The 12,990-nt window shown below is 38.9% G+C and overlaps 1 protein-coding gene and 1 non-coding gene across 2 annotated transcripts in view; one reads left to right on the top strand and one right to left on the bottom strand.

Annotated features, from left to right (window-relative positions):
* SH3GL2 (SH3 domain containing GRB2 like 2, endophilin A1) overlaps positions 1-12,990 on the top strand; it is a 205,191-nt gene that overhangs the window by 124,243 nt on the left and 67,958 nt on the right. The gene's annotated exons all lie outside the window — the stretch shown is intronic.
* On the bottom strand, positions 6,429-6,544 carry LOC118897601. Its single transcript, XR_005020489.1, has one exon. It is a non-coding gene; the product is annotated as a U5 spliceosomal RNA (small nuclear RNA).

The following is a 12,990-nucleotide window of genomic DNA, read 5'->3' as shown; positions in this document are numbered from 1 at the left end:
CCTTGGTTTTGAGCAATTTGATTGTGATTTGCTTTGGTGTGGTTTTCTTCATATTTCTTATGTTTAGGGTTTTTTGAGCTTCTCAGATTTGTGGCTTTATAGTTTTCCTCAGGTTTGGAAAAATCTCAACCATTCTTCAAATCTTTTTTCTGCCCCCCACCACTCTCCTCCCCTCCACAAACTCGTTATCCTTATATTAGCTCACTTGAAGTTGTCACCCAGCTCATTGGTGCTCATTTATTTATTTTTTTAGATTCATTTTTCTGTTTCATTTTTGAGTAGTCTCTATTGCTATATTTTAAATTCAGCAATTTCCTGCAATATTTCCTGTTAACGTCATCCAGTATGTTTTTCATCTCAGACATTGTAGATTTCATCTCTGGGAGTTTGATTAACATTATATCTGTATCTCTATATATGAAACTCACATTTATTCTTGAACACACGGAATACAATTGTTTCAATGCTCTTGTCAATTAATTATATCATACGTCAATTCTGAGTTAGATCTAACTGGTTGGTTTTTTGTATTATAGATTTTTTTGTTTGTTTCCATTTTTGATAATTTTTGGTTGTGAGATGTTGTGAATTTTATCTTATTGGTTGTTTTTATATTCTGTAAAACTTCTGGACCTGAGTTCTGGGACACAGCTAAATGACTTGGAAACAGTTTTCATCTTTTGAGTCTTTCATTTAAGATTTGCTGGGGAGGACCAGAGCAGGTGTTAAAGCACCTTGTTTCGCACTCCTGAGGCAAGAACTCTCTGAGTTCTCTACTCAGTGCTGAGTCAGTTATGGTTTTCCAATATTTCTGATGGGAATATACTCTTTTCCTCTCTCCATGTGAGTCTTGAATGCTGTTCCCTTTTATCTTCTTGGATGATTCTTTCAGCAGTCTTGGTTAGTTTCCTTACATGCTTGCGTTGATCAGTTCTCTGCTGAATAGTCAAGGGGACCCTCTACAGATCTCCATGGTTCTCTCTCTGTGCAACTGTGCAGCTCTCTCCACTCCAGTACTCTGCCCTACAAATTCTAACCTCCTTGCTCTCCTCAGACTCTAATCTCTGAGACTTCACCTGGGTTTTTCCTCCTTGCATTGTGGCCTGTAAAATCTCTCAAAGCAGTAAGTTGGCGCAGTTGTAGGGCCCATCTCATTTGTATCCTGCCAGTCAGGGATCAGTGTCTCATTTCCTGATACCCAGTCTTGAAAACTGTTGTTTCTTATACACATGTACACACATATGCACACACATGTGCACAGGCATACTTACATATCATATGGTTTGTTCGTTAATTTCAGGCAGGGGGATAAATCAGTCCTTCTTACTCCATCTTGCTCTGGAGCTAAGTCTGATAGGATACTTTTCTTTTTTTTAATTGGAGTAAAATTGCTTTACAATGTTGTATTCGTTTCTGCTGTACAGTGAAGTGAATCAGCTATATGTATACCTATATCCCCTCCCTTTTGGACCTCCCTCCCCCTCTCCACCCCATCCCCCCATCTAGGTCATCACAGAGCACCGAGCTGAGCTCCCTGTGCTATACAGCAGTTTCCCACTAGCTATCTGTTTTACTCATAGTAGTATATTTATGTCAAACCTGATTTCCCAATTTGTCCCACCCTCCCCTTACTCCCCATGTCCACATGTCCGTTCTCTATGTCTACGTCTATGTCTCTATTCCTGCCCTACAAATAGGTTCACCGGTACCATTTTTCTAGATTCCACATATATGTGTTAATATATGATATTTGGTTTTCTCTTTTCTGGATTACTTCACTCTGTATGACAGACTCTAGGTCTGTCCACATCTCTACAAATGACCCAGTTTCGTTCCTTTTTATGGCTGAGTAATATTCCGTTGTATATATGTACCCCATCTTCTTTATCCATTCATCTGTCATTGGACATTTAGGTTGTTTCCATGTCCTGGCTATTGTAAATAGTGCTGCAGTGAACATTGGGGTACATGTGTCTTTTTGAATTATGGTTTTCTCAGGGTATATGCCCAGTAGTGGGATTGCTGGATCATATGGTAGTTCTATTTTTAGTTTTTTAAGGAACCCCCATACTGTTCTCCTTAGTGGCTGTATCAATTTATGTTCCCATAAACAGTGCAAAAGGGTTCCCTTTTCTCCACACCCTCTCTAGCATTTATTGTTTGTAGATTTTTTGTTGATGGCCATTCTGACTGGTGTGAGGTGATACCTCATTGTAGTTTTGACTTGCAGTTATCTAATAATTAGTGATGTTGAGCATCTTTTCATGTGCCTCTTGGCCATCTGTATATCTTCTTTGGTGAAATGTCTATTTAGGTCTTCTGCCCATTTTTAAAATTTTTAATTGTTCGTGTTTTTGATATTGAGCTGCAGGAGCTGTTTGTATATTTTGGAGATTAATCCCTTGTCCATTGTTTCATTTGTAAATATTTTCTCCCATTCTGAGGGTTGTGTTTTCATCTTGTTTATGGTTTCCTTTGCTGTGCAAAAGCTTTTAAGTTTAATTAGGTCCCAATTGTTTATTTCTGTTTGTATTTTCATTACTGTAGGAGGTGGGTCAAAAAAGACCTTACTGTGGTTTATGTCAAAGAGTGTTTTTCCTATGTTTTCGTTTTATAGTGTCCGGTCTTACATTTAGGTCTTTAATCCATTTGGAGTTTATTTTTGTGTATGGTATTAGGTAGTGTTCTAATTTCACTCTTTTACATGTAGCTGTCCAGTTTTCCTAGCACCATTTATTGAAGAGGCTGTCTTTTCTCCATTGTATTTTCTTGCCTCCTTTGTTGTAAATTAGGTGACCATATGTGCGTGGGTTTACCTCTGGGCTTTCTGTCCTGTACCATTGATCTATATTTCTGTTTTTGTGCCAATACCGTACTGTCTTGATTACTGTAGCTTTGAAATATAGTTTGAAGTTGGGGAGCCTGATTCCTCCAGCTCCATTTTTCTTTCTCAAGATTGCTTTGGCTATTCAGGGTCTTTTGTGTTTCCATACAAATAGTAAAATTTTTTTTCTAATTCTGTGAAGAATGCCATTGGTAGTTTGATAGGGATTGCATTGAACCTGTAGATTGCTTTGGGTAGTAAAGTCATTTTCACAATGTTGATTCTTCCAATCCAAGAACATGGTATATTTCTCCATCTGTTTATATGTCATTTTTGATTTCTTTCATCAGTGTTTTATAGTTTTCTAAGTACAAGTCTTTTGCCTACTTAGGTTTATTCCTAGGTATTTTATTCTTTTTGTTGCAGTGGTAAATGGGATTGTTTCCTTGATTTCTCTTTCTGATTTTTCATCATTAGTGTATAGGAATGGAAGAGATTTCTGTGCATTAATTTGGTATCCTGCAACCTTACCAAATTCATTGATTAGTTCTAGTAGTTTTCTGATGTCATCTTTAGGATTTTCTATGTATAGTATCATGTCATCTGCAAACAGTGACAGTTTTACTTCTTCTTTCCCAATTTGTGTTCCTTTTATTCCTTTTTCTTCTCTGATTGCCACGGCTAGGACTTCCAAAACTGTTGAATAAGAGTGGCGAGAGTGGACATCCTTGTCTTGTTCCTGCTCTTGGTGGAAATGCTTTCAGTTTTTCACCATTGAATATGATGTTTACTGTGGGTTTGTCATATATGGCCTTTATTATGTTGAGGTAGGTTCCCTCTATGCCCATTTTCTGGAGAGTTTTTATCTAATCATCTCAGTAGATGCAGAAAAAGCTTTTGACAAAATTCAACACCCATTTCTGATAGGATGCTTTTTGAATTGTCAGAACCTGTTAGATGAATGTTTTTCAAAGGCATCCAGTGTGGTGCAATGGGAACAGTGATATAAGGCTGTGAGAGCCTCATCCTTTCTACCAGTGACCATCTGTGTAAGTTTTTTCAAGGTATAGACTCATGGAGTCTCCTGGTTGGATGGGACTCTACAGGTTATGTGGCTGATCCTCCAGCTGATGCATAAAACCCTTTCTGTACAGTCTCTCCTATACTCTCCCATATTGGGCAACTTGCCTTTTTAAAGGACACATTTCCTATTTAGATATTTCTCATGGTTAGAAACTTCTTAACTTACATGAGCTAAAATATTTCTCCCACTGACCTCCATCTAGATTTGTCTAGTGAAGGCATGTGAAATCACTCTAATCCCTTTTCCACGCAACAGCCCCCCTTACATTTGAGGGCCAAGTGCCTGCTTTCTTCCCAGGGCATCTCTCCAGGATAAATATCTTGATCTCTCTGAACCTCAATTGTCTTATCTCTAGAATGTAGTTACAAAAAGGATTCCTGCATCTGTGAGTGCCTTCGTGAGTGAGACACCATGCTAGATGCTAAGGATACAGAAGAGAATATACTGTCTCTGCCTCCCAGAAACTCACCAGGGAAGAGAAGTCAAATGATGCAGCAGAGAGATAAAAAGCCCTCTTAATAGAAGTGTGCAAAGGGTGCTGGACCCTTCACAAGATTTTAGAGAAGATCAAATTAATTAAGATATTGGAAGTGTAGTGTATACACTATAAAAGACTGTAAGTTTGTTTGGTATTACTATTAGCGGTAGTCAGAGATGTACCAATAGCTGATCTGTCCCCATTATTTTTTCTGAAGCCTGTTATGCCTCTGACCTTTTCAGTTTGAAGCTTCTGTTTGAAACCTCTGAGTTCCACATAATTAATGAATTTGGATATGTGATGGTGCCCACAAGGGGCTAGAAACATGCCAATAAGTTTATCTTTCCTCCTGCTCTTGCAGGTTGTTTGGGTTCAGGGCTTGTAAAAGACAATTATACTCAGTGAATTTTTAAGTGAATTCAGATCTTATAAGCTAGGGACACTGTAAATCTCTACTGATGCTTTACTGTTTAAAACTCCAGATGGTGATGGTAATACTTCAGCTTTTCTCCATATGGAGAAACAGAAGACAGCTTTCAGTAGAAAGCAGTGGCAAAATTCAGATATCATCATTTTGTAGCACTAGGTCACTCTGTGTCTCCCTCACAGGGTGTTTGAGCTTCTCATCGTGATTTTTCAAGCATCTCTTTACTTTGCCAAGCATATCATAAATGGAAGTAAGAGGAAGAACTATATATTGATGTGACACGATGCTGAGGTTAGGGTTTGCCACAATATGGCAGCATTTCTTACACTTGGGAAACTTAAAAATACAGATTCCCAGACCCTACCTCCAAATACTCAGATTTAGCTATCTGGTGGGTGTTGGGAGAGGGGAAGAGCTGCTGCATTGTACTTGAAATTAGTTTCTGGATAATTTTAGTACAGGTGGGCGCTGCATTGGGAAACACTGGGGGTGGAGTGCGCTTGTGATATGAGGGCAGTAAATCTTGTCCTGCCTCTGACTTTGTATTTGTTCTTGCCTCCACTAACTTCTGAGGGTCTCCTTTTTATCAGGAGTTTATATCGTGAGGAGTCAACAAGATGAGTCAGATAGTTCCATTCTCAAAGAATCTTCAGTATAGCCTTAAGATGTCTGTAGATCCTGGTTTAGTAGCTACATGACTTGGAGTGGGTTACTTTTAAGCTTAGTGATATAACTTGGATAATACAATCTACCTATTCTTCAGGATTGTTAGGAAAACTGATTAAAGGTTCTGTGGCTGTTATCTTCCCTAAGCTGGACAAGAACTGATTGAATATAGTTGATATCCATTATTCAAGAGAAAACGTTTTCTCCATGCCATCATAAGCATTCATTTCCTTATGGAAGTACTTTTGTTTTGTTTCGTTTTATAGTTGTAATTTAACTATTTGGCTTTTGAGTGTGCTGTAAAGTGTTGGGTTACAAAAGTGTCTTCTGTTACCAAATGGCTCATCAGGATTTAGACTCCTCTGGGCCACTTCCCTTCAGGGTCTGATAGGGCTGCTACCACCACCACTTATTGTCTTTGTAAATTAGCCGTTTTCTTCTGTCAGTAATTTCTGTTCAAATCTGATTATAACAACTAGGCTTCCAGTAGGAAGTGGTAGGTGTAGGTGTATCCAGGGCACTCCAAATATAATTACTGAGTTTTTTGAGCTAGCTCATTATCTCAGCTTCATGGTGCCCCATACCCCTTTCTTTCACAGATGTCTTTATCTAAATCACCAATACCTGATTAGTAAATTTGCTTCAACTGTAAAAGATAAACAGTACTCTACAGTAAACGCACATTTAAAATACACAGAAAGCAGCAAAAAAAAAACAAAAAACCCCACTGCAACATTTTCTGAGAGACGAAGCAAGCTTACTGCTGTGGTATAAATAAATGGTCTTTGTGGATTTCATTTGCATTATTTCTGTACCAGAGTTTTCATAATGTACCCTCAAAATCTCACCTTATATATTTCTTACTTCTTTTTTTTAACATAAAGAAAACTACCAACAATGATATATTTTTGAAAAGTAAAATGTCATCTGCTTTTTGTACATGCTCATAAGCCTTGCGAGAGCAAGGCCTCAAAAAATTGGGGAAAGACTCAGAATTGTTCCTCTCCAGGGAAATCTTTAGTAAAAGGTGAAAGATTTATATGATCTGCAGAAAAACCAGAGTATATTTCTTACTTTTTTGTAGCATCAATAATCAGTGTTCGAGGAGTCTTCTAGTGTTTCTCCTGACTGCCCACTTTTTTTTTTTTTTACAAACATTGAAATCTTAAATTTTTAATTAAAAAATATGAATGAGTAAATTCTCTGGTTGTGTGGTGTAATTAATCTCACCTAACTTTTGCCTTTATTATCACCCACATGGTACATGCTTATAAGCAGTTAATAATTTAGTCACATCTTTCTGAATATTAACAAATGAGTCTATATGAATTTCATACATCAACTTAAATACAAAATGCCTTGATGACAGGTCTGGTTGAGAAATGTATCTCAACAATCTGTGAGATGAAAGAGTTGTTACCTTCTCATAAACTTTCAAATAATGTACATGAGAGACTTTTTAAAAATTGACTGTAATGAAAAGGTAGGTTTTAGGTAATACCTTTTAACACCTGAGATCAGTATTCTCTTCATATTTTCTCTCAGCACTACCTTCCTGAGGTAATTCCGCGTTCTTCCTCTCTTTGCCGGAGGATTTCTGCTACCTACGAAGACCCTTTCCAAATGTATTTTCTGGGACTTTCTCTCTCCCACAGTCAAAACTTATATGTCTTTTCCTGATTTTTCTTTAAGCGCTCTGGCCTCCATTGTTTTTGATGAGAAGTCAGCTGTTAATTTTATGTTCCACAGTGGAACAAGTTGTTTTCCTCTGGTTGATTTCAACAATTTATCTTTGGCTTTTAACATTTTGATGAGTTTGGGTGTGGTTCTCTTTGAATTCATCCTACTTGGAGTTCATGGAGCTTCTTAGAAATATAGATTAGTATGTTTTTTAAAAATCAAATTTGGAATATTCTCAGCCATTATTTCTTTGAATATATTTCTGTTCCGTTCTCTCTCCTTTCCTTCTGATAATTTCAGTGTGCGTATGTTCTACAGTTAATGGTGTCCCACCTTTCTGAAGCTCTTTTTATTTTCTTTCTTCTTTTTTCTTTCTTTTCTTTGGATTATATAGTCTCTATTCATCTGTTAATAAGTTTCCAGTTCAAATCTGCGGAACCACTCTACTGAATTCTTCATTTCAGTTACTGTACTTTTTAACTCTAGAATTTCCATGTGGTACTTTGTTGCATTTTCTATCTTTTTGTTGATATTCTCTGTTTGATAAGACATTGTCATCATACCTTCCTTCACTTCTGTAAGCATGGCTTCCTTTTGTTCTCTGAATATACTTAAAACGGCCGCTTTCACGTCTTGTTAAATATAACTTCTGGGCACCTGTAAGTTTCTATTGCCTGTTTTTTTTCCTGTGTATGGGTCATACTTTTCAGGGTTTTGTTTTTTCTGTTTTTTGGGTGTTTCATAATTTTTTTGTTGAAAGCTGCACATTTTAGGTAAAATATTGTAGCACCTCTGAATACTGACACTCCTTACCCCTTCCTTTTTGGAGGAAGTTTGTTGAAGTTGTTGTTAGGTCATTTATTTATCTGTTTAGTGAGACTTGGCTGGACTAATTCTGTAAAGTCTATTTTCCCCACATTACATCCTCTATGACTTTCTTGCTTAGATTTTTTTTTTCTTGTTTTTATTTTTGGCCTGAATTCTTAAGGGTTTTCTGTGGGTCTTTATAAACCATTTATTGATCACAGTTTGTGCTTAAGCCACCCTAGCTACATAGATGTGTGTGTGTGGTTTGTAGACTGCTTTCACACTTCAGGGAGTTTACAGTTTCCACCCACTTTTCGGCAGGGTCCAGTAGTTCAGAGGTCTTCTCTCCAGTCTCTCCAGGGAGGGTGCAGCACTAGCTAGGCACAAAGTCTTCCAGACCATGAGGGATGAATATGATTTTATTTTTAAGCCCAACTTCCTGACTTCCTTCTAGGTTAGAGTGGCTTATTGTTTAGCCAGTGTTTTGGTCAAAGGTTGTGCTTAAGCCTTTTAAGTCAGTAAGGCTTCCACATGTATGGAATGTGTGTATGACTTCTATGTATGACTTGGGGAATTTTCATGTCTGCCTCAAGTCCCACTCTGGTTACTCCTGAGTGGGTACAGCCTAGGATATGTTCTCAATCGTTAGGACCCTCAGGGATGAGTGTGATCCCAGGAACACTCTTCTTGGATGTCTCTTAGGCTTTGTTAAATTTATGGCCGGTCCATCATTTTATAATACGTATGATACATCATGATACTTACATTATGAAGCTACTAGGCGCATGTAATTATTTTCTTGCAACCGGAATCGCCCTTGTTTTTGACAGTGTCCTTAGGCATGAACTTCTCCCTGCTATGTCCCAAATAAAACCAGTCGATTCAGGCAGCATCATAGAGCTCTCTGTCATTAGGGCTTGCCTCTTCTCCTGGGCAGAACCTCTGTGCCATTACATCAGATCTTTGGATGGGAACAGTAGCCCACTTCTCCCTGAGTGACAGCCCCTCTCTACAAGCAGGCACTGCATGGTTTTTTAGCTTGCTTCTCTCAGTGTGGAATCTTTGCCTGACGAGTGAGCTTGGATTGCTCACTTGGTGATTGGAGCCCTAGTGTTCTCAGCCTGTTGCTCCTGGGGCCAAGCCCTGCCCTGCAAGTAGAAAAGGAGTGGGGGAAGGGGATGTAGTCCTCTCAGCAGCACCTGCCCAGATTTGTGCTTCTGCATTGCAGGGTTGGGAGTGGAGGGATGGGAGACACTGGCAGCCTAGCCTGCCTCTCTCAGATGAAACCGTAGCCCTAGACTAGGAGCTGGGGAGAGATAGAACCCTGTTCTTGGCTGTACCTACCCAGAGTAGAGCTTCCATCACCCCCCTCTTTATCTGATTTTTTCAAGGCTTTGCTCTAGGCTAAGTGACATTTAGCTCATCTGGTGATTAATCCCTTGTAGTTGAATGTGCTTCTTAGGTTGTGGTTTCTTATATCTTTATGTCTCTGTTGCTAGTACCATTAGTGTCATAGGAAGTACTCAGTAAATGTCCCTGGATGAATGAGTGGATGAATACCATATTTTTCAAGTGATGTGTTTATTTTTACTCAGAGTGGATGATGTATACAATGGGGCTTTTGGGTACTTGGGAGCTCTGCTGGGTGTGGAAGTAGGTCTACACTCTGCTGACCTAGGCCAGTCATAGCCAGCCAGAACTTTCAAAATAAAAGGATAAAGCACTACCACATGGCACATGGGTAAGAAAAGACAACCCAATAGCAGAGCAAACATCAGTAGCAACCACAACAACAAAAAAATAGGCACATGATATGCACAGGCAGCCCATAGAATAGGTATCCCAGAAGATCAGTTAGTGTGAAAGGATGTTCACTTTCTCTAGTAATCAGGAATATGGAAATTGAAAGCAATATTGTAATATACATTCATAACCATCAGATCTGCAAAAATTAAGAAGTCTGACAAAACTAAATATTGAGGAACATGTGGAGAAACGGGAATTTTGGCACACTGAAGGGGGGGCTATAAATTGGTACAACTGCTTGGGAGAGTAATGTGGCAGTAATGAAATAAACTGAAGATTCATGTATCATGCGTACCTTATGACACAGTAATTTCACTTCAGGGCACATATCCTAGAGAAAACTCCTACTCATGCAGCAGGAGACACTCACAGAGGGATGCTTATTGCTGTACTGTTTGTAATAGTGAAAAGCATAAAACGACCCAAGTATACATCACTAAAAAAATAAATTTTTATGTAGTCTTACGGTGGAACACTGTACAGCAGTTCAAATGAATGGTCTGCCTCTACCTATAGCGACATCTGTAAGTTTGATGTGTGACAAGTTATGGAAGGATGGGTGCAGTATGGTACCATTTATATATGCTAAAAACAGAAAATAAATCTTTACACTGTTTACGGATTTTGTAGCACAGGTTTCAGCATACTGTGATCTGTGGGCCAAATCTGACCCATGGCCTATGGTAGAACAACTCACTAGCTAAGAATGATGTTTATATTTTCAAATTATTGTAAAAACAAACAAAAAACAAGCAAACTATGGCTTTTCTTCATAGCAGGTCAGATAGACACTCCAAGGGAAGCTTTGAGCTCTGAAAGAAAGTTTACTGTATAAAAGGGAGAGTGTGCTTTAATTTAAAAAAAAAGAAAAAAAGTATGAGGCATAGAATGAATCTGATTGTTTTATCAGCCTGCTATAACAAAATACCATAGACTGAGTAATTTATAAACAACAGAAATTTATTTATCATAGTTCTGGAGGCTGGCAGTCTAAGATTTGGTGTCTGTTGAGGATCCTTTTCCTAGTTCATAGATTATCACCTTCTCACTGTGTCCCCACATGGCAGAAGGTGCTGTCTGGGGTCTCTTTTATAAGGGCACTAATCTTATTCATGAGGACTCCACCCTTTTGATCTAATCACCTACCAAGGGCCCCACCTCCTAATACCATCACATTGGAGGTTAAAATTTCAACATATGAATTTTGGGAGGATGAAAACACTGTCTATAGCACTGACCCTCAAGTCCTAACCTAGTTCTACTTGCCACTTTACTAAAAAGTTTGCTGCTCCCTGGTAAACATATACTCTGTGTGTCTGGAGACATATTTCCTCAGCCTAGCCTGGTGGATAGTTCCAGCATCCTTCCTCCAGCCTTTCTGCCCCAGGAGTTTCTTCTATGTCTTAGAATTTTAGCTTTTTCTGGGTATTGCCTAACCTATCTGGAGGCAGCCTTCAACCAGTGGAAACATGAATCAGATGATTCCCCCAGCTTCATCCAAGGAAACAGTACTGAGATGTGTTCCACATGGTTCCTCGCAGGGACCACTGCAAGAGCAAGCCACATTACCCAATTCTGGAGTGTGGTAACCAGCTCCAGAACACACTCTTCTGGGCCTTGCCTTTCTCTGCCCCACTCTTACTGCTCCCTCATTCTGCTTGCTGGGACCGCCATCCAAATAAACTGCTGCCACTTCATGCATGACCCAGACTCTGTTTGGGGAAGCTCCAAACTAAGACAGACACATAGGCAGTAAAAGAACAAAACTGCCGTTGGAAAGGAGAGTGGTACTGTGGGGGTGGCGGAAGCAGAGGGGGGCATGGGGAGCAGGAAAGGAGCTTTAATTATATTTTTACAGTTTACTTATTTATAAGTATCCATAACAAATAGGGCAGAAGGTGAGCTTTTTAAAAGCTGAGTTGTGTACAGATGGGCATTTACATTTTAGAGTTTGAAATCATGTGCCAGATTTCTATGTGAAAATAGTCTTCCTCTTTTAATTTTTCTTCGGGAACCTGTTTCTTATGGTGCTTAAAATCCAACTTCTGCCTTGACATGTTGATCATACCTTTTTGAGTGAAAGTAATTCATTATGAGAATACAAGAAAGGCACCCATATTTAAATAGTAGAGAATATGCACCAGAGTAATTAAATTGAAAGAGACTTCCCCTTCATTTTTTAAAAACATACTTCACAGGATAACTTTCTCCTCTAGTAGTAGTGATATCGAAAACCTTCTGCTGTGTTCAAGATATGCTCCTAAGCTCTAAATGACAGGTTGAGCATGCTCTAAGTTAGGAAATATTATGTAAGAGTAGAGGTAATTCACTCCAGAGAAACACAGTTTACAGGAAACTATAAAATAACTCATTGGGAACATTTCTTTTAGGTTCCAGAAAATTAAGTCCCACTGTGGGTTTTCATGCAGAGTGTAGAAAAGGGAAACAAACCAAAACAAAAGGACAACAGCAACAACAAGATTGTGTTCTCTAAGCCTCCTTAGAGAGCAGGATGTTTTTATTAGCATATTTGGGACTTGATGCAGGCAAGACTTCTTTCAGAAAGAAGCCATATGTTCTCTTGTGCATGCCAGACTTGTGACAATCACGATTCTGTGGTCTTGCAAATGAAAGCAAAATGTTGTGTAGCCCTCCCAGCAGGGATGAAACCTTTTCCTAAAGCAGCATCCTTTTGTGATGCCAAGCTCTCATTTGACTGAGTTGCTTTGCACTAAGTATATCTAGCATGAGGTTTTAAAATTATAAATCCTCTCCTTTTACCCTCATTGCTCTTAGGATGAAGGCCTTCATTTGGCCCAAAAAGGCCTGCAGTGTCTGACTCCTGCCAGCATCTCCAATGTCATCTTGGGTGCCTTTTCCTTCCCTCTCTAATCTTCATTCATGCTGGGCTCTTGGAGGAGCCATGCTTACCCATTATACCCCAGGACCTTTGCACATCCTCCTCCTTGTCTCTTCCTTGCCTGACATATAAAAAGCATTCAGTAAATACTTTCCAAATGAATGATAGAGGTTAGAAAGTAGCCAGAATCTAACATGGTGGTGGTGGTGGAGATGTTGTGGTAGGCAACAAGCATATAAAAAAGGCACCACTTCTGTCTAATCACTAGTGTTTTAAATGGGTATGGAATAGGCCAACTCTTCCTTTTACTCTCCTTTCTTATTTACATTGTATTCTTACCAACAGTCATGCCAGCATG

Source organism: Balaenoptera musculus, chromosome 6 (assembly GCF_009873245.2).
Source record: "Balaenoptera musculus isolate JJ_BM4_2016_0621 chromosome 6, mBalMus1.pri.v3, whole genome shotgun sequence".
Lineage (NCBI taxonomy): Eukaryota > Metazoa > Chordata > Mammalia > Artiodactyla > Balaenopteridae > Balaenoptera > Balaenoptera musculus.
Note: the sequence above shows the minus strand (reverse complement) of the source record. Positions and strands in the feature narration are given on the sequence as shown.